At 36.3% G+C, this 24,320-nt stretch overlaps 1 long non-coding RNA gene across 1 annotated transcript; it reads left to right on the top strand.

Moving 5' to 3' along the window:
• The first annotated feature begins 529 nt into the window (after window positions 1-529).
• LOC127472280 (uncharacterized) lies at window positions 530-13,968 on the top strand. Its single transcript, XR_007904947.1, has 4 exons — window positions 530-1,291; window positions 4,156-4,202; window positions 7,034-7,099; window positions 13,806-13,968. It is a non-coding gene; the product is annotated as an uncharacterized LOC127472280 (long non-coding RNA).
• Window positions 13,969-24,320: the final 10,352 nt, after the last annotated feature.

Genomic DNA, 24,320 nt, shown 5'->3' with positions numbered 1-24,320 from the left:
TGAAACTGGTCACTTCAGCTGGGGAGAGACCAGATGCAAGAGAGGAGCAGATTTCAGTCAAACTGAATTGGCTTGATACAAAGTCAAGGCAACACCACCAGAAGGCAAGACGGGAGTGTGCCGCTGGGGCTACCCAGAAATGAGCTTGGGGTGGATATCCTCATTGGCAGTTACTGCCTGTGATATTGTTGCATTACAGTATTTATATCACATTACCTTCAGTTTTCTGGGGACTAAAAATCCCTTCACTACTAAGGATTTTATTGCTGTTAGATTGCCTGCACAGGTCAATTTGCCTCTTTTATGATTTATGGTGTGAGTGGATACTTTGGTACTTTGCTGTTATAGCACCTCCTCGGAAAGGCTCGCTCCAGCCTTCTTTAGTCTGCTGTGGTGATTTTTGAGTAACATTTTAGGATATATATGAGGTGGGGCCTAGTATCGCAGATATAAAAGTCACCTTGAATACAATGAAAACCAAGGCAGTGGTGGGGAGTTGGTTGGTTTGTTTGGGGAGATTTTCTTTGGGGCTTGTTTGGGTTGTTTTGGGATTTTTTTAAGGTGTTGCTGGCCAGCCAGAGTTGTATATGTCTATACTTTTCCTGTCTTAAAAAGATAGCCATGGCCGCATAGCTGTGTAAAAATAAAAAATTGTATAGTAACTGTAACAATTTATATTGTTCCTAACTCTATAAAACACATAAAACACTTTCCTTTGATCAGTGAATTAGTAACATTCGATGACTTTCATTAATCTTTACATATCTTTCAATGCTTTCTATACTATTTCATTTTGTAATGATGTGCAAAAGAAGAAATAAACAGATTGCTAAGGAAAACCAAACACTGGCACAGTAAGAGCCTCACTACTAAAATAGTGATTACATAAAATTAGTTATTTTCAAGCCTCTGAAATACAGCAAAAGGAATTCTAGCCACTCTTTGTTTAGGTGTTTGTGGTATGGTTGAACTGATATGTAACAGATGCATACTGCTTAGAGAGCCTAGTTTTTTTTCCCTAGTGTTGACTTCACTCTCCTAAGCCTATTGTCACCTCAAGAGAACTGTTCCAGTGTTCCCTCTTTAAAACAAGTGTTTTTGTCCCTGCAGGGGAACCATTACAGCTGAACACCTATGCAGGAATGACAGGTGTTCTCTTAGAAAAGCAGCAGGACCAGGACTTGTTTGTCTTATCAGAAAAACTAATCACTGCAGTTTCTCAGTGAACCGTCTTCTTGTTATCACATACTGTTGCTTGTGTCCTTTATTTCACTCCAACCTTATCTACTATGTAAGTCTCTTTCTGTATTTTGTTCCACATTTTAAAGTGCTACAGGTTATTTAACATATACTGTCCCAGTACTAGTACAGTGTCATGGTTTAGAAATGGTACTCCCAACTCAGTGTTCCCACCAACCAAAACCACACTGCTGCTCTCTCTTGCTCCCTGCCCCCATTTTCCCCTTCCCCTTTCTGCTGTGGTGGGATGCAGTTGAGAGTGGGAGGCACAAAAGGCAAAGATCACAGATTGAGATAAGAACAATTTATTGGAAACAGCAATGAGATAAGAAAACCAACAATAACAGCAGCAATGTTAATAACAAGAGTGTACAAAAGACAGTGATTCACATGCAAAATGCTCACTGAGCCTGACCTGACCACAGCTGGCACCACCCCACCACTCTGGCTTGGTGCTGGTGCCACGCTACCCCAACTACTCTCTCCACCACGTTTTCTTGACCATAAGGAACCCCTTCTCCTTAGAAGAAAGAGTCTCTTTCCCTTGCCCCTGGCAAGGACGTGAGGGGTATGGAATAACTGCTTGGTTCTAATCATGCCCCCTCCCCACTACTGCAAAAAAATTACCCCTGTCCTGGCTGGAACCAGGACAGACAGCAGTATTGCTTCAGCAAATGATTTCATAGACCTTAGTCAAGGTGAAGATGGAATGTGAGAGTATCTTGAATCTTGTACAAATCACAGACCTGTAAATGAGAAAACTTAATTTGACAGTTTATTTAAAATGGCATAGATGTCAGACAGGGTTTTCGAGCTTTAGGTAATAAGGCTTTCAGACTTGAACTGACTGACCTCAGCAGCACACTTCAGCACATAGCTAGCTAGCTTTAAAATATCCACTGAGGTTAAGTTGTCTTGATTACTCATTTAGGTCTTCATTTGTAGTGTCAAAGTTATCAGTAAATTGAGTAGCTCAGGTTACCAGGGCTGTAGTGTTGAGGTCAGTACAGGCTGCAGGACCCAGGAAGTGTGAGTCAGAACACGCCAGTCTCTCTTGCTGTAACTGCTCTTGCTGACAACCCAGCCAGTTTGGTAACTCTAGTTTTAAAGTCTTGGACAGCAGCATATACCTCAGTAACTGAATATAGGATCTAAAGTTAAACGGTGTTCTCGGTAGTTCACGTTATGCAGTTTCAACATCCCATGTATCCCACAATGATTGTTGTATATGTATTTTCTGTGGGAACAAAAGGGAAGAATATGTTTAAAAATATCTATAAAACATTCAAAACATAATTAGTACTAGTTTTTAACATAAATGGTAAAATCAAGTAAGGAATATCTGAACTCAAGATTTCTGTTTTAAAATGGGCTCAATGCTTTCATGTTAAAAATTGAAGTTATATTTGGAGTGATTTAAGAAATAACATCCATGTAAAGTAAGCCCGTTATTCATGCAAAAATGACGATTTTAAATCTGAGTGTTAAGTCAGACAATTTGCTGAAGGATCATTCTTTTTTTGTTGCTCCAGAATTAGTCACCATACAAAATAAAAAGTTGACTCTTACTGACAAATAGACCCCAAATAAAGCATATAAAGTATCATACATGTTTTCTATTTTGGTGTAGTTTATTGGTAAATGTAGAAAAACTTGTCTACTATAATATAAACAGTTTAGTCCTTAAGTTATGTTTTTTTTCATGAAAGATTGACATTTTCTGCTTTTTCCAGATAACAGTAGCTAGTGTTGTCTTATCAGGGAAAAGGTTAGCTGCAGTTCTTTAAGTCATGGAGAAGATAAGAACAACTTTGAGTAATGGAGCAATGGTGCAACAAGGTCTTTGTGTTTGAGAAAAGATTAAAGACTAAAGAACTTCCCAATATCCTGTTACAATCAGCCCTTTTCTTCCCCACATAACAATTTTGCAATCACTTAGAAGTATGAAGATGTTAATCTATATAGGTTTTTTCAGATAAATACGTTAATCTATACAGGTTATTATAAAAAGCTTAAATTCTTAAATTTTAAAATTAAAGCTGTCTGCAATATAGAGAATACTTCAAAATGATGTGGGATTTTTTGTAAGAGAAATTAAATTTAATATTTACTTTTTATTCTTCATGTGGGGTCTTATTTGTGACTCTGAGCCTTTTTTGCAGATATAATCCCTCTAATTTAATTTTTTCAAATATCTAAGAAAAGATACCCAAGAATATGTGTTAAAATCTCTATAAAAATTGTTGAGTTGCATTTCTTGCACCTCTAAATGAGTATTTACCCCCTATCTAAGACAGATTTTCCTGATGTCAATGATGAATACATTATTGCACATAATGGTGGATAGGCCCAGTTAATTCCAGCTCTCTTGCTATTATTATTAGCAAATATGTCCCATAATCCTTATCATAAGTTCATTTAGAACTGCTTTTGTAGCTGAAAGGGAATTTTACTCCCCTTTCATTTCCTTTCCTTATACCTGGCCTGCTAATGTTTTCCTTCTTTACAAACTGAAGCTATGTTTTTCTGCTTCAGAAACTGCTGCTTGAATTTAATGTCTGGACTACATATCTGGAGGAAGAGAGAAGAGCGAGCTCGTTGCTTCTGCTACCAGTACTAAAGCTGATTCTCCTTTCTAATTTTATCTTCATATTATTTTTGTTGTTGTTGTTGAAAATGAAAAGCATCAATTCTGCTCTTATTTTAGGATAAGTAGAATTTACTGAGTTTACTCCGTGATTACGTGGGTAAAAAAAAAAAGAATCCAAAAGCAGGAGCTTTCAGAAATACCAGAAATACTGTTTCTGGCCATATTATTTTAAATATACCTTTTTAAAATACCTGTTACTTTAAGTTCTTGCATTATCTTTTTTGAATAGCATTGCACTTAAGCTGATCTATTTTTCTTTCCTTCAGTAAAGAAGAAATTGTTAATGGTGTTTATTACTGTATCAGGTGAATATGTGAGTATTTTTCTTGCCAGTATTTTCTTTTATGCCTTGTGTTTCAGAAAGAGACAGCTATTATTGAGATGGGTTTTGTGTACCAGTGAATCTAGGAGAAATGGAGGGAATAAATAAACAGGATTAGGCAAGTACCATGGCAAAAGTGCTGTTCTTGTTACCTCATTCTATTCTATTGGTAGAGATTCTACATCACTTAGGATAATTTTTTGAAAACGTAGACCACTGGGGACATTGTGCAGGCTCTTGCAGAATGTGAACCATGAGAGAGGTCATGGTCTAGAAAAGGTAAATCTGGGAAATATCCCAGGGAAGTTGTTGATAAGTGTACTAGTGAAATTGTGACTATATTTGTATAATTTGCATGATTGGAGAGAAACAATAGAGGCAAAATACATAGACAGTAAACTTCAAGTATGAAAACAATGCTTGCAGAACATAAACAGGTCAGCAGGAAACTAGCATGAGTTTTTCCAATGTTATTTGAAGAGGTAAGTGTTAGTTTGAGATTTTGTATAAATCACATTCTCATCTGTATAAATCACATTCTCATCTTCTGTTTTCTGTTTGAGACCTGAATTCTTTTTCATAGCAAAATGTAACATCTCTGCAATTTTCCCAAGGGGCTATTTTGCCTCCTGGACACATCTGTACACCCAGTATCTCATTTTTGCATAGGGGGAATCAACTCAGAATTCATCACTGCAAAGTTAGAGTTGTCATGTATCTTGTTTAATGTTTGTCAGCATTGAACTTCTTCAGCAATTCTTTTTTCACTCAGTATTTTCAGTAAATATTTTTTCAGCATTTCTCATCTTAACAGTCTGAATATTGTCAGCCAAAATTGTCATATCACAAGAAAACCACATCTTCTAGAACATTTATGAACAGATTTGCATTCGATGTTTCTACCTTTCTAGCAGTAGCTGCTCAGCTAAGTCTGTGAAAAGGGTAGCACAAATTAAATTTTTGTCCTAACAGCCTTCTTGCAAGTTTTCTTCAGCTTTTTGTTGTTTGACCCTTAACAAAATGTCACTCTGATCTTCGGAACCTTTTCCAAATTGTAGACTTGTATATCTGTATGCTTCTCTGTCTTTACTTGTTCCTGATTTATCCAGGGAAACCAATTTTATCTTTTCACATCCTTTTTACCTTTCTTAGGTTAAACACTGGGTTATTTTTGTCATTTTAGGTCTGTATGAAATGTGATCTCTAATGGACAATATTGGAAGCATAATATTAAACAAAAGTTCTCACCTAAAAATCCCTTTACAATGAAGATGCTGAAGAAAGGTTCTGCTGCTTCTTTTGAGTTCTTTGAGGCTACTATATATCTAATATTTATACTACTTGAAGAAAATTAGACATTTGTCACCGAAAAGTGCAGAAAGACAATATAGATAAACTTGATGGATTCTTGGGAATGAGCATACCTATCACATAATTGCAGAAGCTGCAAGTTTAAACTGAGTGCAGCATCTTTCAAAGGGAATTGAATTTCATACTGTCAGCAGTGTAACATAACTGATTACTTGGTATTTAATAGCAGCTTTAACTTAGAGGTACTAATTTAACATTTAGACTCCCATTAAAAAGATAAACACCTTTAAACTGACCACTCAGCTCACTTAACCATGGTGTCTGTTTAGTATGAAAGACTTTATGCATTTTTTTCCTCTTACTTTTGGGTTTCTGAGGCCCTGTCTAGTACTAAGCCTTAACAACTTGTCTGCCTGAGAGCTTAGGGCCACACAGAAGTCTCTGATGAAATTCAGGAACATTCAAAGCTCCTTATATAGCTAAAATTGCGTCAGATGACCCGTGAGAAACAGGTACCACTGCAAATTCAAGTTAATGTTAAGATTCCTGTCAGCATAGGCAATCATCTCAGCCCTTTCTTGCAAAGCAACCAAATAAAGTATTACTCAAACATCTGTCAGCAGAGACTTGAGGGTCTAACCCTCAGCTAAGCTAGAAACCTATAATGAAGGACAGCTGGTTCAAACTGCTTCTGCTTAGACAAGGCTTCAGCACTTCTTTGATATATTAGGAAGTCACATTTGTGACATTTGTGATATGATTTTCTAGAAACAATCTGTCCAACCTTATTTTTTGCAGTCTAACTCTTCTTCATTAGACTTTATTTATCTTCATATTATAAAAATTATCTGCACTCAAATGTGTTGTGTCTTTCTTTAAAACTGCTCAAATTTGCTGTGCAAATTTTCATTTGTAAAGAAATTAAGTTTTTAATAGTTCTGAGATAAGCAGAAGCCTTCTGATCTCTTTTCCATATCCTTGTCCTGTACCAAGCCACTAGAACCCAATTCCTTCCTTTACTAAAATGGTAAATATTCTACTATTTATCCATAATATTCCCCGTGGCTTCTTCTGCTTTAATGTGTGTGCTTTCTATTTCAACCTCTTATCAGAGGGATGGGCTTGATTCCCTTAGATTCTCCTTCTTTTTGGGTATTCCAATGCTTTCAGAAGTTTTTCAAAGCTCAGGTTCACCTGAAAGCTGAGAACTAAGAAAAACCAAGATTTCACAGTGCATTTTCAAATGGGGTAAAAGAGGGAAGGTGAAGGGCTGTTTTTTAACAAAATGGTGGATAATCATTGTCACCTCAATAGAAAGTATAACTGCTCTTGAAACAGAGTAATTTACTAGATAGTTCATTTACTTGGAATAAGGGTAAGTTGACTATAGTAGGGCCATGTTCTTGGTTCTGAGGAAAAAGTAACCCTAAGAATTGTTGACTGACTGAATGTAGATGAATGATTTTTTTTTCCAAGTCTCTAACCCTACATTCATTTTCTCATATCTCCAGGTATGGTTTTATGCTGCCTTGACCCATCTTATCATGTGTGAATATGACTTCCCGTAGAAACCTGAGGTACAGTGTAAGATACAGCTGATTTTGAGATGGTTGTTTTTCTTGTTGTTTTGTTTGCTTGTGGCTTTGTTTGTTTGGGGTTTTCTAACAAACTCTAAAAGTGTTTGTAAAACTTCTAAGGATTTTATGCAGACTTTTGGATTGACTGTATTTTAAATTAGAGTTTTTGTATGGCATTAGTACTTGAAAGCTAAAAGACTTTTAAACTACTTGTGTATTGTACTTTTGTGTGCTAAGGGGCTTTGCAATGTTCTGCTGTTGATGAAATAGCTTGAACAAGAACAGCCCTTACTTTAAGTGACCTCTTCTTATATTGAGTTGTTCAAAACTTGGTAGCATTTACTGACTTGCTTCCTAATGACATAAGAGCTAGTCTCCCTTATATTAAGAAAAGAAAATATTTCGTCACTGTCATGTGTCTGGCAAACTTTTTTGGAGTGGTTGTTCCTGTAGATAGTTCATTCATATCTTTGCTGATGCAAAATAACTAAGTTAAGTAAAGTATAAGTTTTGTCATCTTCCTCAGACATGGTAATAAAAATATATTTTAAGCAATAGAAGAAGATGTCACTTTTCAACATAAAACACTTTTCTCACTAAAAATTTTCTAACTCTCCTAATTGTTGAGGGGTGTGCAAATCTATTTCTAAATATAGTACTGATTGAAGACCCAAAATTGGTTACAATAAACATGTTAATGTAATTTTTTTACCTACTCTAATGTACAATTTACTCTATCAGTCTTGGTGCTGTGACCACTTCCCTGGGGAGCCTATTCCAGCACTCAATGACCCTCTGGGTGAAGAACCTTTTTTCTAATATCCAAGCTAAACCTCTCCTGACACAACTTCAGGCCATTCCCTTGGGTCCTGTCACTGGTCACCACAGAGAAGAGATCAATGCCTGCCCCTCTTCTTCCCCTCATGAGGAAATTGTAGACCATGATGAGGTCTTCCCTCAGTTTCTTTTCTCTGGGCTGAACAGACCAAGTGACCTCAGCCACTCTTCATACGGCTTCCCCTCAAGGCCATTCACCATCTTCATTGCCCTCCTTTGGATGCTCTCTAGTAGCTTAATGTCTTTCCTGTATTGTGGTACCCAAAACTGCACACAATATTCAAGGTGAGGCTGCCCCAGTGCAGAGCCCCTCCCTCAACCAGCTGGCGATGCTTTGCCTGATGCCCCCCAGGACATGGTTGGCAAGGAAGGCCTTGGCTGGTGCAAACAGTTTATAAGCATTAGTCAGGCAGTCTAATCCAGCATTGTGTCTTTAGAACATTTAAGTTAATTTTCCTTCTAATTAAGTAAACCTGAAGTATGTCAGTGAACTTTACCTTCCTGGAATTGAAACATAGAACATAATGTGAGTTGACTGAATTGCTCGCTAATTGAAGCAATCAGTCAAGATAATGAGGGAGGATTTTCTAGTTAGTGGTGGTGGTTGGGGGATAGAAGAGACATTCAGAAACTCATTGAAAGTAGAAACATGATTAGGGGTACAGACTTGGGAGGATTTGTGTTAGGGTTGGCAGTGAAGAAGTTGTACACTCTTCACTCAGGAATGAAATTTGAAAACGTTGTTTATGTCTGTTGTACTGAGCTGTTTTATACTCTTACTAAGCAAGTTTTTCTGATATATGGCAACCATAGAATTACTATTGACTTAAATTAGAAAAGTAACTGCAAGTTCTAATTTAAATTGAATTGTTACTTCAGGGTGGAATTTTTACTAGCTTGCTGTAGTTCTTACACGTATGTGATCTGGATGGTGTTCAGCACTCATTAATCACTTTTGCATACCCATTTACAGCTGGATTTTCAGATCTGGTTTTAAAGTTCATTTAACATGCCTTCCAGAAAGTAAATATGTCAGTAAGTTTTGGTTTGTTTTACATACTCATTCTTCTGGTGGTTTAACTTAATACAAGTCTATACTGCATTCAAACTTTATTCAGAGTTGGTCAAGACTAGTTTCATTTCAGATTACGGAAAGTAATTCAGGAACACCTGGAGCTGAGATTTATATCCTTACCTAAATTTCGAAAGCACTGTGTTTTTATAGCTCTTCAGAGGAAAGACAGGAACTGCATTAACACTTGTTAGAGCAACAGTTAATGCAATGCTGACTAGAACTTAAAGCTCTCAAATATTAATATTAAAATGTCAAAAAAATAAGGGGAGGGAGACTAAGTTTAAATATTTGTTCTTTAATGAAGGAAATTGCTTTTTCTCCTTTAAGAAAAAAACAGTCATGTTATTTGAGAGACATTATAGTGATGTGAACAAGGCTTGCTTCTTTATTTTCTTCTGATCTGGTATTGAAAGTAAAGACTCAAGTCCTCCTTGAAGTTATTTCACTAGAATAAGTATGTGCAGATTTTAAATCCTCACAGGTTATGTACACCAGTCGTGAACTTGGAAACTGGTTTATTTCTCAGTTGAAATATCGCATTGAACGTTACCTTGTGCTTAGCTTTTTCTTGTGGCAGATTCAGACCCGGTATGATGGAAACCTAGATTTCAAGTTGCAAGGATTTGAAAACATCTAACTTTGGTTTTAGTGGTTTTGTGTAGTAATGTGTTATAATTTAGAAAATTTGTGTCTACATAAAGTTGTACTCATATTTAAATCCTCCTCCAGACATGGTGAAAATGACACTCTGTGTGGCCTCAGATCCCATAATCTACATGATATAATTCCCTTGCTTAAAGTAGATAGTAGAAGGCCACTAATTATAGAAATTCTGGCACATTTCAGCACTCCAGGCTGCTTTTCCAAACTGTAAAATAGTGAAATGATTCCATCTTTTACTTTCTTTAGAAAAGTTCAATCAGCTGGAATTGTCATTCGTCACTGACAGCACTCGGGTGATAAATCATATTCTACCATTTCTCTGAAGAGTATAAAACCATTCCAGCACTACATCTGTTAAGGATATAGTGCTAGTCTTTCCATGCAGCAGAATTTTGAAGATTTAATCATAACAGCACCATTTAGAGGTGTCTATTCATGTATTTGAATCTTTTGACTAAGAAAGATTGGTTGCTTCATGAATGAGAAAGAAATATATCTTGGGATAATCTCTTCTATCCAAGCTCTTTTATCTATAAAATGGGATTTTGAGATATACTTGTTTAAAATAGCTTCAGGAACTTGAAAGCAACAAGCATTTCCAGTATTTCTGCAGCTGTGTGAAATGTTTTGCACGTAAAAATGAAGGTGATCAATTATGATTACACAAAAGGGGCAAGCAAATTCTATTAAGACTGTCAGCAGAAGTAGGTTTTGTAACTTTCTTGAGAAGGATAAAACTTTTTCTGTTAAAAGCACCACAAAATAAATGAAAGTTACATATTTGATTTTTTAATTTTTTTTTCTATGATGCTGTGATGCATTATTTTTATCTGCCTCCTAAATATGTTCTGGAGAAAACCAAATTTTTTCAAGTATTAGAGTGAACTAATGAAAGTTGACTAATCTGTCTCTAGACAGACTGTACTACCTTCTTCCCTACTGCTTAAATCCCCATGACTCATTTATGCATTGTCTTGTCTCCTCTCCCTGTATCCTTTTCTGCCCTTAGCCTAGTTTGTGCTACTAGTAGGTCTTACTCCTTTGCTGCCAGTGTGGCCCTACTTGGCATGCTTTGATTTGGATTAGACCATGTAGGCTGAATACCTGTGAGTAGTTTGAATGTTTTAGTTCCCCAAACTCAGCAGTTGACAAACTGTTGTTTTTGTTAAATTTGATGAATTTAACGTTCTGAAGGTATCTGTAAATGTGCCAAATATGTGACAAAAAATGAAATCTAATTGCTCTTGTGAGGCTACCATGCTGTAAGTGGGAAATTAGTTTGATACTATACTTTTATCATCTTATCATGGTTTGTAATTTCACACTGTGACTGTAGTTTGGACAAAATGACAAGCATTAATGTAATTTGCAACGTTGCAGACTGTTGGAAAATGTTTTCAGAGAGAAATATTTTCTACTATTTCTCAAAATTTTATGCTTAGAGATGCCTTGCTCTTTTTGACGTGTGTTTATTATTCATATATTTTTCAAGAACTGAAATGTTTTCACTGATTAAATCATCATATGTTCTCTTCCTTATGATGATTATTTTTAAGAAAACATACATCTAATTTTTTTTTGTAACGTTAGCTGTGGTTTATCTGATATATTTTATCTGAATATGAACAAATATGTTGCCTTATAAATTAGAATAACAGGAGTGTTCAAAGGAGTTATTAAACTAAGTTTGAAAAAAGTTGGCATCAACTTAAGTTAGGATGCCTAAGCACAAAACTGTCTCTTAAGAGCCACCAGAATTTGAAAGAAACATTAAAATTTATATAATCTAGAGCTCCACAAACTTGAACATATGTTTGTGTCCAGTCCTAAACAGTACTGAGAAGCATTTCAAATAGTCAGCATCCAAACCCAACCAGCTCATTTACACATATTTCCTTCAGACTTGGTCTGTTAGACATCCTTGGAGTCCACTTACTGCACTGATCTGCTTGTAAGATAGGTGGCAGGATTGGATGAGCGGAAGGCTGTGGATGTATTTTACCTGGACTTCAGCAAAGTCTGTCTCCCATGGTATTCTTCTGGAAAAGTTGTCAACCCACAGCTTGGACAGGTGCACTCATCTCTGGGTTAAAAACTGGATGGATGACTGGGCTCAGAGTGTGGTGGTGAATGGAACTAAATCCAGTTGTTGGATGGTCACTAGTGATGTTTCCCAGGGCTCAGTATTGGGCCCAGTCCTGTCTAATATCTATCGATGATCTGGACGAGGGCATCAAGGACACCCTCAGGAAGTTCACAGATGATACTAGAGGGTGGAAGTGTTGATCTTCAGGAAGGTAGGAAGACTCTGCAGAAGGATGTGGGCAGGCTGAATCAATGGGCCAAGGCCAGTTGTCTGAGGTTCAACAAGGCCAAGTGCTGGGTCCTGCCCTTGGGTCACAACAACCCCCTGCAGTGATACAGGCTGCGGGAAGAGTAGCTGGAAGGCAGCTGGCAGAAAAGGACCTGGGAGTGCTGGTTGACAGTGGCTGAAGATGAGCCAGCAGTGCGCAGGTGGCCAAGAAGACCAATGGCATCCTGGCCTGTATCAGCAACAGTGTGGCCAGTAGGTCCAGTAAAGTGATTGTCCCCCTGTACTCGGCACTGATGACGCTGCACCTCGAGTTATGTGTTTTGGGCCCCTCACTATAAGAAAGACATTGAGGTGCTGGAGCATATCCAGAGAAGGGCAACAAAGCTGGTGAAGGATCTAGAGAGTAAATCATATGAGGAGCATCTGAGGAAGCTGGCGTTGTTTCACCTGGAGAAAAGGAGTCTCAGGGGAGACCTTATTGCTCTCTACAACTACCTGAAAGGAGATTGTAACAAGGTGTGAGTTGGCCTCTTCTCCCAGACAACTAGCGACAGGATGAAAGGAAATGGCTTCAAGTTGTGCTAGGGGAGGTTCAGTTTGGACATCAGAAGGAATTTCTTCATGGAAGGGGTTGTTAAACACTGGAATGGACTGCCCAGGGATGTGGTGGAGTCACCGTCCCTGGAAGTGTTCAAGAAACAATTGGATGTGGCACTTAGTGGTCAGGTCTAATTGACAAGGTGGTGATCGGTCAATGGTTGGACTCAATGATCTTGGAGGTCTTTTCCAATCTAAATGATTCTGTGATTCTGTGACTTGCCTTTTGTGTTATGGCTTAGGACATGTAGTATTTTCCTCAGCAGTAGGAATGCAAATATGTGCCTCCCTTTCAGGGACTGTCTTAACCACCAATCTGTAGTTCACATAAGGAGTGGGGGTTTTGTTTTGTTTTGTTTGTTTTTTTCCCCCTTCACAATTTTGTGGTTCTTATTGCATCATATGTACAGTTGCAAGATAAGCAGTCTTGGCAAAAGCAAATGTAATGTAAACTGCATCTCTGTGAGCTCCCTGATGCCTAGACCAGAATTTCATGGATTTTTTTGTCATTATGATCCAGACATTTTCCTCTGGATTACTTTATAAACATCATCACCATGGGTGTTTTAAACGAGAAAAGTGTCTTCCTTCCAATAATATGTAGGTACTTGTAATTTGGAGGTTGTTTTCATCTGTGATCAAAAATAGAGAGAGGTATTTTACTGCAGGTAAAACATCTAAACCACAAAGAAGGTTTTATATAATTGGCTTATTCCAGGGAGCAGCTTAAAGGAAGGAAGGAATAGCTGGTGTCAGGGAGGAAATGCATGGGAACATCTTAAACTGGCTTTGCTGTCTGAAGACAAGACAATGTGTCGTGTAACTGCACTTTAATACAGATGTTTGGATTCCTTTGTATTTCTTTGAGGGAGGAGCTGGTCAAGTGCTTAGGTAGTTCTGCAACACCTCTAAACTTTTTAGATGTGAAATTACAATCTATTGGACTGTTGAGTCCTTCACAGTCCCTGTCAAAATTACGTAGACTCACCAGTACAAAGAAAATGAATTGTTATAATGTATTTTAATACTTTTCCATATAGTCCCGAACGTAGCTGCATATTGTTCTACCCAGCAATTAAGGTATTAAAGTAAGGTTATATATGAAAAAAAAAACCCAAAACCTAACAAAAACCTGTTTACATATGAATCAAATTATTAAGTACTTTGGAGACAAGTCTGTGGGTTACTTTTTTCTTTTTTCCTTTTCACTCCAAGAACAGCTTGAAAACAAAAGCATAAATTCATCACCCTTGGCCAAAGAGTTCATATTCAGAAAGGCATTTTGGGGGGGAATTAACCCTTCTCCCTGCCATTATGCACTTGGATCTCAAGTGCGTACCACATACTTTGCTGACCTGGGACCTCTGTCAGCACATAAATACGGAGGAAAACAGGTAAGATTATAAAGTGAGTTTTAAATAATTGCTTAATGTTGAAGGGTGGGAACGTGGGGGAAAGTTGCTTAAGGAAGATCAGTGTATGATAGATACTTGCAGGTGGTATGTGCGTGTATTTGCTGTTGTCCTTCTTGAGAAGTCCTTGCCAAGAGAGATTATATGCATCAAATTACGTTCCCCCGATTTCATTTAAAATTAAACTGTTTTATTCATTTGTCTACATTCAAATGGCATAAACTCAATTGAAATGAGTTTGCTACCTTTATTTGCAAAGAGCACACTTTATCGTTCGACTTTTCTCTGAACTATTTAATGGTTTCTTTTTAATGTTTTATTTTCTTTTTAGTTGTCTTTTGAATACGTGCTCACCTGCTTCAATGGACTCAAAGCTACTAAGAAAAACACCCCTAAATATGTAACAGATGCAGAGGTGAATATAAGTGGAAACAGTTGAATAAGGGAAGCAGACCCAGAGCTGTCATCAAGCTCTTCACAGTCACTAGATTTTTTTTCACCTGCTCATGCAGTGCTTGCTCAAGACCTGTTGGCAGTGACTATATATTTCACCCCTCACCATTTTTTCCCCCTCTACCTCAGAGGCTTTTTCTGGAAGTTTGTGACTGTATTAGATTCATCCTTAAATCCTGCTAAATGTGCTAAACAATGTAAAGTGGTTGCCATTAAAAAGACAGGTTTATGTGCTGCCGATCTTTTAACTCAAGCCTCCTTCTAAAGTTTGTCCTTGGAGATTCTGTGGAATCCTTCCAACTTATGAGAAACTGGTGTGGAATGGTGCGTGTCAGCTTGGTGAGAGACCACTGAAGGGCTGGGAGTTCATTGGTTTGTTTTTCTATACAAACAAAATGAATTTCGTGAAGAAGTGGTGCAGTGTCTTGAGTGCAGTGTCTTGAGTCTGTGACATGGTAATCATAGAGATACCATGATCATATGTGTAAACTTGAGAGCAAAAGGAACGGCATTTATATTTTTTCAAAAGTGTTTTTGAAAGCAATTGATGCTTGCTGTTCTCTTGTTGTTCCATATGCGAGAAGCGAGTTTACAGAGATTTTTCTAGATGTGTGAAGAAATTTCTGGGCAAGATGGCTTTAAGAAAGGTGCAGAGATGTTTTGATTTGATTACAAAAATAAGTATTCCAGAAATCATAATTTCATGTGCATTCCTTTTCTTCCAAGAGTGTTCTCAGATTCCTTTAAATGCATCAGTCTTTCTTACCTTATGTACTTTGTGGATACAAAAAAGGAAAGTAGAGGCTTTCAAAACAAGCTTAGAATCTAAGTGATGTGAAATAATAAAGTCAGTTGCATTCTTCATTGTGAATTCCATTTGTTGGTTGCAATAATGTAGTTGGACTGTAACTCATGGAAGGAGGACCTTCTTGGTGGCACACCAGCATGATTCTATTAAGTTAAAACAGAACACTTATAAGGGATTTGTCAGTTCAGTTTCACTTAAGTTCTGCTACGTGTCCTACAGTGCTTGGCAGTACAGTGCTGGAGAGTGAAATAAGCTATAAAAACAGTTATCTTTTTAGGGGCTTTTTCAAGGACACATGATACGAATGCCTCTGTTGGCAGCATAGAGAGCATATCCCCAATTCCCTACCAGAGAGTACAGACAGAAAAACAGTTTTGGTCTCCTTTGCTTTCTCTGTTCTCTTTTCTCTATCCCACGTGAAGTGAAATGCAGTACTCCCACAGGCACAGCATTTTTTCCCAGCTAAATTAAACAATAGCATTTCTGCAATTGATGGTGCACATTCAAAGGTGTTTTGTAGTTTGTGGTGCTTATTGAATTGATCTGTCTGTGTTCAGTATGACTTTGATTTTCTTTCCAGAACTGAGCTACTGAGTCCTCTACTTTTTATTCAACAGACCACTTGAAACCACACATATTTCTTTTTTACGCAATCTAGTGGTCACTTGCCTGTACAGAGACAGAACAGGACAGTAGTGAAAGTTAGTTGGTTGGTTCATGTTATATTGTGCAATTCCTTTCCCTCTGCTTAATATAAGCCTCTAAATATATAGTTCACCTAGCTCTGCTGTAGAGAGACCGGTTTCTCTGTTTGTGCGTGAGTGCTGTGTATCGGGCATATAGACAAATTATAAGTAGAACTTTATTCTCCTTTGTTTGCAGCCTCATTAATTCTATATGGTTCAGAGTTTTAAGTGTGCATAGAAGTAACCATTCACTAAAACACATGCACCCAAGCAATCTAGATGGTAACTGTTATTTGTTTTTATGCCAGTGCTATTAAAATAAAAGGAGTGATTTATTAGGGATGAACAGAGTTTTTATGGCCATGTCAGTCTTGCACAAGTTTATAAGGTTGTTTAAGTATCAATACTCACAAGTTTAACTCTTTGTTTTATTATGTGTAAAGAAGTCTGGAGCAGGTCATTCTTTGCACAATAAGTGAATGGTATTTAAGAGAATATTAAAGTCCCGTTATTTGAGGAAATGGCTTGTTGGATTTTCTTTAAAGTGTCTGACCTCCTGTACAGCCCTTAATTCAACTAATTTATTATTTTTTATGCAATATTTTTGTCTGATATGTATCACTATTGTGTGAGAATATCCTTGTGTCAAAGGAAGTTTAGCAAAGTGTTAGCAAAACAGTGAGCATGTTTGTAATTTCTCTCAGGGATACAGATTTGTAATTGTTTGGTGTGATACATTTTCTGGACACCTGCAGAAATTATAACAAGAAGGAAGGGAGGCAGAAAGAAAACTTGTTTTGGGGTATTGATCGTGATACAGAATTAATGCTACTGCTTGGTCTATTCTTGTCTTTTCATTCATAATTTTCTGTTGTTTCAAGCTGTACTGAAAAGGAGAGAGATAAATAGATAAAGACATTTACATATGTAGAAAATATAAAGAATAATATATGTGAAGAAAAACACTTCAGTCTATGAAAACTTTTGTCTTGCTTAGACAGTTTAAATATTTGATGAGCAGTTAGACAGTTTAAATATTTAATAAAATACTGTGATCTTATGTCTTTTGAATAGTGTCTAAATAAATTAACATTGTGGGGTATAGTTAATTACTTTATTAATTAATGCTTTGATCTTTGTAAACATTCTCTAATGTGCAAAAATGCAACTCTTCTGAGAAAACTGCCAGTAAAATAATTTGAATTTAGAAGTCACAGAAAAGGCAGGAATGACTGCTCTTATAAGGCCTGATACTGCACCACCGAAGTCTGTGGCAATATTATCTTGTGCACCAATCACTTAACTTTGAATAAACTGTACAATTTCTCTTTAAAAGACCACCACAGTCATTTTATATTTAGGAGAATTTGAAGGCTCAAACTATGTTTGGGAGTCTCAGCAGAACAAAATTGTAACTTTTAGGAGGAATGCTTAAAAAATAAATCCTTTAAAGAAGGTTACTGGTTTCTGCATCCTGAAAAACTGTTCAATGTCCAAGAGAATAGCACTGAAGGTATTGTGTGTGCCACTAATACAAGCAACATGTAGAAAGTAGGAATTTTCCTGAGATACACGTAGGAATAAGTGCAAAGTCAAAGCCCTAAAGCAACTCAGAATTACTTAGCTCTCTTGACGTCTACAGCTTTTCTTAATAGACACTACTTTTACTTACCTGAAAGTGGTTATTCTTACCTTGACACACATATATAAAACTTTTATGAGTTTCAAGAATCTGTGAGAAATTATGCAAGTATACTGTGGAGAAAAAGGACACAAAATCCCCTAAAGGTGGATGTTTAAATAATACAGAGAAATCAAATCCTTATTGAACAGAGCGTGGAGCCATGGTCCTTTCAGACACACTGAGTTGAGAGCTCTAAAATATTAAAGTGATTTCTGATCTCCAGCTCTAAAGCAATAAAAATAGATCTTCATATTTTTATGTATGGATACTGGGCTTATATGATAATAATGGCCATCAGGAGGATGTTGCACATTTGCAGACCTGCCATTTTCAGTGCTGATATGCTACCCATATGTTTCCTTCTGCAGTTTTGAGACCACTGAGGTTGTATAACAGCAGCTCTTGTTCATCCAACCTTTGAGTAATCTTCTTCAGCTGAGTACAAGCATGGCAGTCAGGACTTGTCTTGAAGGATTGCTTTGAAATCAGCTGTCACAGTTTGCTCTTTGTGGCACAGCAACTTAATTCTGTTCTGTTCTGAATTAAAGGAAAGCATAAAGTGTCTTGAAGTAGTTTTAAAAGTAGGGGAAAAAAAAGACCTTTCATAACAGGTGGCATTATGCTTGATTCCTGGCTTGGATATCTTTGGAAGAAGGGCAATGTAGTAACAGAGATGCTCGTTTTTAAAATTAATTTTTTTAGAGTAGATTTTTTTCCATGACAAACCCGCCTTATTATTATCTCTGCACGAATGAATGATGAATTAAAAAAAAATAAAAAGGGTAACATGAGGATTGAGAAGCATTCTTTGAACTGGAAGTGATTTTGTCAAAATCTTGAAGGGTGGTATTTGTTTTGACTTATAGCCTGCAGTTTTTTATTGTTAATTTTAAGGACACTTAGTTCTCAGCTTGCCTTTATTACATAATATCAGCTTTCCGTTTTATACAGCCTGACAAATAATATTAGAAAATATATCTAGGAACATGAAACTTTGCACCTGCTTTTTAACATCAGATAAACTTTTGTAGGCAACTACAGAGGAGTGCAATCCCTGAATTTGTTGTTCTCTAAAACCAAGCAAGGTATTTGATAGATTTGAGGGAGTCTTGGAGAGCAGAGCCCTTAGAGATGCCCTACAAATGATTCATTATTTAGGGCCTAAACCTATTTTCTCCATAAATTCCTATTCAGACAGTTATTCTGATAACTATGTTAACTGACAGCATGCCTGTAATAAATGTGGATAGAGCCTTCCTTAATCTTCGTTTGCGAAGCCTAACCATGAAAATGTTAACTGAGTGAATAGAAAGTATTATTGCAACAATAAAGCTAAACTATCATCTCAGAATATTTCTTTGGTTGATTCTAATTCTCTGCAGTTGAGCAGACATAGAGCCTACAAGTCTGAGCTGAAGCTGGAAAACAGTTTCTGCTACTTAATACATCATGAGTAATTTGATATTTAGACACTGGAAAACTATTAAGAATACAGTCAATATTAAGAATTGACAATAGAGTCAGTTTTGGTGAATCTGGCCTGTAGCTCTAGTTTTTCAGGATACCAGTTTGCTTTTAGTTCCTGGGAGCTTCAAACCAAAACATCTAGGATATTTGGCATTAGCATGTATGGAAAAATTTTACCAATGTATTCTATAAAGTGAGAGACAGGTCTACTCATATGAGTAGATGAGTACTGGATTGCGCAAAACAGAGTGAAGTACTTCCATCTGCAGTTAAATAGATAAAATAATTTAACTCTTAAGAAAGGCAGATAGTCATATTTATTTGTAATATATGGTCATCTATAGATCAGATTATATGCTTCCTCATAATTGCTAATTTATGTTAAATTAGTTTACCCCCTGTGTAGCACCTATATAATGGTTTCTGTAGTATTCTATGGAATTATACATACTCCCTGATAAAGGGAAAACTAACAATAAACCCAGCTATTCCACTGGAAAAGACAGAAAAATAATTAATTTCATTATATGTAATGAAAATTCTGTCTTTTTTGGAATCAGTTTAAGTGCAGCTATCAGGGACTTCATGTAATTAGGTATGTAAAAATGTGTTCTGGTGTTCTGCTGTATTGTGGCTTTAACTGCAGGATCTGAAGAATTTGCCTAACAAATAGCCAAGAACTATGCTTTGTGGGTTTTGTTTGTTTGCTGGCTGTTTTTTTCTTTATTTGTTTTGTTAGACATGTGAGGGACCTCTGATATGTGATGTGTAGATTTAAGTTTATGCCTATCCCCAAGGTTTGAAACATTCCAGTCATATGTTTCCTATCAAATATATTAAGAAGCACTGTATGTATTTATCCGTACAGCATGTGATGAATTCTGAAAGTCTTCAAATTTGTCTGAGCTAAGTTCAAGGTGGAATTTCTTTGGATTTAACTGAATTCTGAGAACAGGTTTTATTTTTCTTTGAGTTGTTTTCATTGAGACACCTTTCACAGTAGCATTGTATGTTTCTAGTTTACTTTCAGCTCAGTTGGTGAGATACAACTGACATCTGGTCTACTGTCAGGATATGCCAGGTGATTATTACCTTGCAGCATATTTGCCATCAACACACTGAATTATTCCAAAACATTTCTGCATTTTCAACAACACTGGAAGAAATGACTGAATGGCCTTAAGTATGTGAAAGTGATTAATAGCTTTCCAGAAAGTTAGACATCCATTACTCCAATTAGATATCTGTCAGTTGGTACTGACAGATGAGAATTAATACAAAATACTTGGCAAGAATATTAATTCTGTGCATATATTTTGTATCTATATGTTTATCTGTCACTGCAGTAATACAGACACTCATGTTCACAACATATTGAGCTCTACTAAAATAATCACATCTTAAAAGAGTAGGAATTCAAAGAATAAGTTGTAACCAGGTACGAACAGTTAAATGTAAAACTCTTGTTACCATTCTAATTTTGTTGAGAATTGAATTAGTTCCCTTCTTAATGCATTTTGGTTATTTGCAATCAAATTTCACGTGAGAGGAACTTTGTTTTTTGAGCACTGTAATCCAGTCATTCCTCCCATGAGAGATACCTATTTCTCCAAAAACTAGAACAATGACAAAAATATTAGCACGCTATTTTATAATTTCGTCTTTTATCTTTAGATCAGCCTTAAAACAGCATTTATTTTGTGATAACACAATTGGAAAATATACATATGACAACATATATTTGTTTAATTTATATCATAGAAATGAGATTAGTTTGTGACAGCATTTTGCAAATGACTGAAGTACAGTCTAGTGGAAATTATTTGACAAAGACTTTTTTTATGTACACTATTAAAGTATGTTATACATTGTTCAAGACAGTATATTTGGTCTTAGACCAAATGTATGGCTACACATTTTTGTGTAAATGTGTTCGAAAAGATTGAATGTTTCTATTAAGTAATTATTTTCATGCTTGTTATAATTTATTGAAATTTAATAAACAGGCAGGTTCAGAATTTCTCACACTTGTACCTGGATTTATCCTATCTTCATTTGAAACTTTCCCAGAACCTAGTTCCCCTTCACTTTCCTCTCTTGTGCCAAAAATCCCAGGCTCTTATGAATATTGACCTTGGACAACGGTACCTTCCCCAAAATATCTCTAAGAAAATAACTTCACAGTCTTGAGATGTGGAAGACTATCGTACATGTTATTTATTGATTACTATTTATTTTTTAAAAATAAACCTATTAAATATAAATTTCTTATAATTTTGTTATTGTTTCTCACAACTGAATCTGAATCAGGGGGAGATGAGGATTTCTGAATCTGGTAGTTCATCATAACTGAGGGGGGTCTTATTGGTTGTTACAATTTCCACTCAAGTAAAAAATGTTCCACGTCTCCCACCCCACTTTGCCCAGTAATCTTCTTTGCCCCATACCTGATGGACAAAGGTTGGCTTGTTTGTGTTTTGAGGGCAAACAGGACTGAAATGGACTCTTTTTTTGGCATTCAGGATCTTAGAATTCAGTAGTCTTCCTGCTGGTGACAATAGAGTAACACTGCTAAGAAAATGCTGTATAATCTTCCTGAGCTCAAGAATGCCAAAGTATTTTTTTAGACCTCTTTGGGAAATGTGATGTGCATAAAGATTTATTCATACTCATAGTGGCCTGTGGAAGTATGGTAGAGATGGATAAGGGAGATTAACTTGAAGATAGAGTAGGTCCAGGTAAAAATGTGAAAGACTTGAATACATGTTTTCTAAATATATCAGACTGACAGCCCATGAAAGAGGCATTAGTTTGCAAAACTCCAGACTTGTATCCCAACTGTAGTTCTGCTGCAATTATTGTTCATGCTGAAGAGTTTTGTAGCCTATGTTATGGTATTTTGCTTTTTAACTTTTATGGGTAGTTCCTTCAAAATTATCTATCTCAATATAAAGCATTTAATGACTAGAAAACTAGGCAAGTTCTTATCCTTTTTCCGAGTCTATCTTATATAACACTAATTGTAACTGATTAATGGTTATTTATCAGCCCTGTGTGAAAAATACATACCTTGTGGTTCTTACAGGCTACACTGGGAAGGAAGTGTGTTTTAACCTGGAAAGGATGATGAAGTGCTTCCTTCATATTCACAGCAGAGCTAATTCCACTCTGGTCATGAATTCTGCTCCATTACAGCTCCTCTGAGGGTGAGAAATGTACAGGTGTTATTGGTAGCCTTATTGGAAATGCTGAGCAGGTGATGGATAAATTGTAGGTGAGAAGATGTGTTTGAAAGGGGGATTTTACAAATCTGGTTCTGGAAAATGAGAATATTCCAATTGGTCACTGAGATGCATCAGTGTAATATGATTTTTCTCTCCAAGTTGCTGGTTTTAGCTGAGTTGCACTTTGAACTACAAGTTCGGTGCAGAATCTGTCTCATCTTTTTTATGTTATAGAGTAGGAAAATGAGTTGAAGTTAAATTAATACTGTTTTATTTAAAAAAAAAAAAAGTTTACGTGTCTGATAGGTAAGAGCAGCATACTAAAGAAACAGAAATTTCCCTTCGAAATGGTGTTTGATCCAGCAAAATCCAATAAATGGAAAAGGGATACTTTCCACAAGATGGCGGTGTAGGTGCATTTTTTTAACTTTTCTGAGCTAAAATAAATTGTTCTGCAAAACGCAAGAGAATGTTAGAGGTAACCTAACAACTTATAGCTGCAAGTAATTGCTATGTGTTTTATTATTGTAATTAGTCAGATCCTGGGTGGCACAGTAACTTCCATTACCTCCTGCATTTTAGTATGATTTATTTAAAATACATATAACTATTTTTTTGCCCTTTGTGTTGTGGTTAGAAGTCATAAGCACTCTGAGCAATGAGGTGTCTGTTTAGATAATGCACGGTGAAGGAACACAAAAGATGATGAAAAACTTTTGCATCTTTTAGCCCAAAGGTAAAATCAAGGGTAAGGTTTATCATCAAAACATACAGAGTAAAAGCTTCTATGAGGAAAAAATATTTTGTTTTGATGTTAAGAAACAAAATCCTCCCTCATAAGTATTATTGGCTTTTAATTGTCCTACATTTTTTCAAGATAAGGCTGATAGGTTTTTCTGGGGGAGGTGAGTTCCCCCTGCGGGTTCCCCCCTCACTCCCTCCACTTATAAGTTAGTTGAGGGTTTTACCTAATTCCTCTGCTCAATGTAGAAAGGTGTCTTCCATAAGTGTTTATATCTGTGTGAATTTTGCTGTGGTGTATTTCATTCAACCAGACAGATCTCTCTCTGGCCAGTCAGAGTGGAATTTCATGTGCACCCACAATACGTATTCTGATCTTTAAAACTCCTTAATCATGGAGATAATAGTGCAAACTTCACAAGAAAATACTAGTCTATACTACATGTAGCAGTGTGTTTTGGAGAATATCAACCTCACAAAACTATTTTGCCAAAACCCCAGCTTTTCATCCATACCATTTTAGAGAGTCTCCAGCATAATGGCTCGTTGTGCACATGAGCAGCTGGTGCATCTGCAAAGGACTGGGAAACACAACTGGAAGGCACTGAAGATTGCTGGGAGCCCTGCTCTCCAGAAAGAGCTACACAGGATATCTGCTAGGTCTTCTAATCTAAGAACTCCCAAAAAGGGCTTAGATAGGTATTGTTTTGAACAGAAGTGGGAGGCAACCAAAGAGCCATGAGCCTTTTCTTTGATATTATGAGATGTTAATATATGTTCTGCCACACTGCTTTATAGCTGGTTTTAGATTGTTCAGTTGAAAAAATCAGGAATAATTGTATTTTCTTGTGGCCAAAAAAGGGAGTTTTCTCTCTTGTTTGTTTGTTTGTGAGATCTGACTGTTTTCATTTGTGCAAAACTAGTGCACACATTCAAAAGAAAATTAAGGACTCTTAAAGTCCTAGTATTTAGGATATTATAGACTATAGAATATTTTGAAGTCTTGGAAATAAACTATTAAAATTTAGATGAAATAACATCTTTAGGCACTCAAAAGAAATTTTCTAGGTCACTGTCTACATCACAGAAAAACAAATTATTGTAATACATTGTGTATTTGATACTTATAACATGATATAGAGCAGAAAAAAAGCAATTAATCTTTCAGTCAAAACAACAAGTCATGAGAATATAAGGCTGAAAATTAAACATAGTTGTATTATCTCAGTTTTTTTGAAAATGAAAGGGAACTCCTACTAT

The sequence above is a fragment of the Manacus candei genome, unplaced genomic scaffold (genome assembly GCF_025592945.1).
Source record: "Manacus candei isolate 608988 ecotype Guabito, Panama unplaced genomic scaffold, ASM2559294v1 h1tg000028l, whole genome shotgun sequence".
Lineage (NCBI taxonomy): Eukaryota > Metazoa > Chordata > Aves > Passeriformes > Pipridae > Manacus > Manacus candei.
This window is presented reverse-complemented; position numbering and strand designations above follow the sequence as displayed.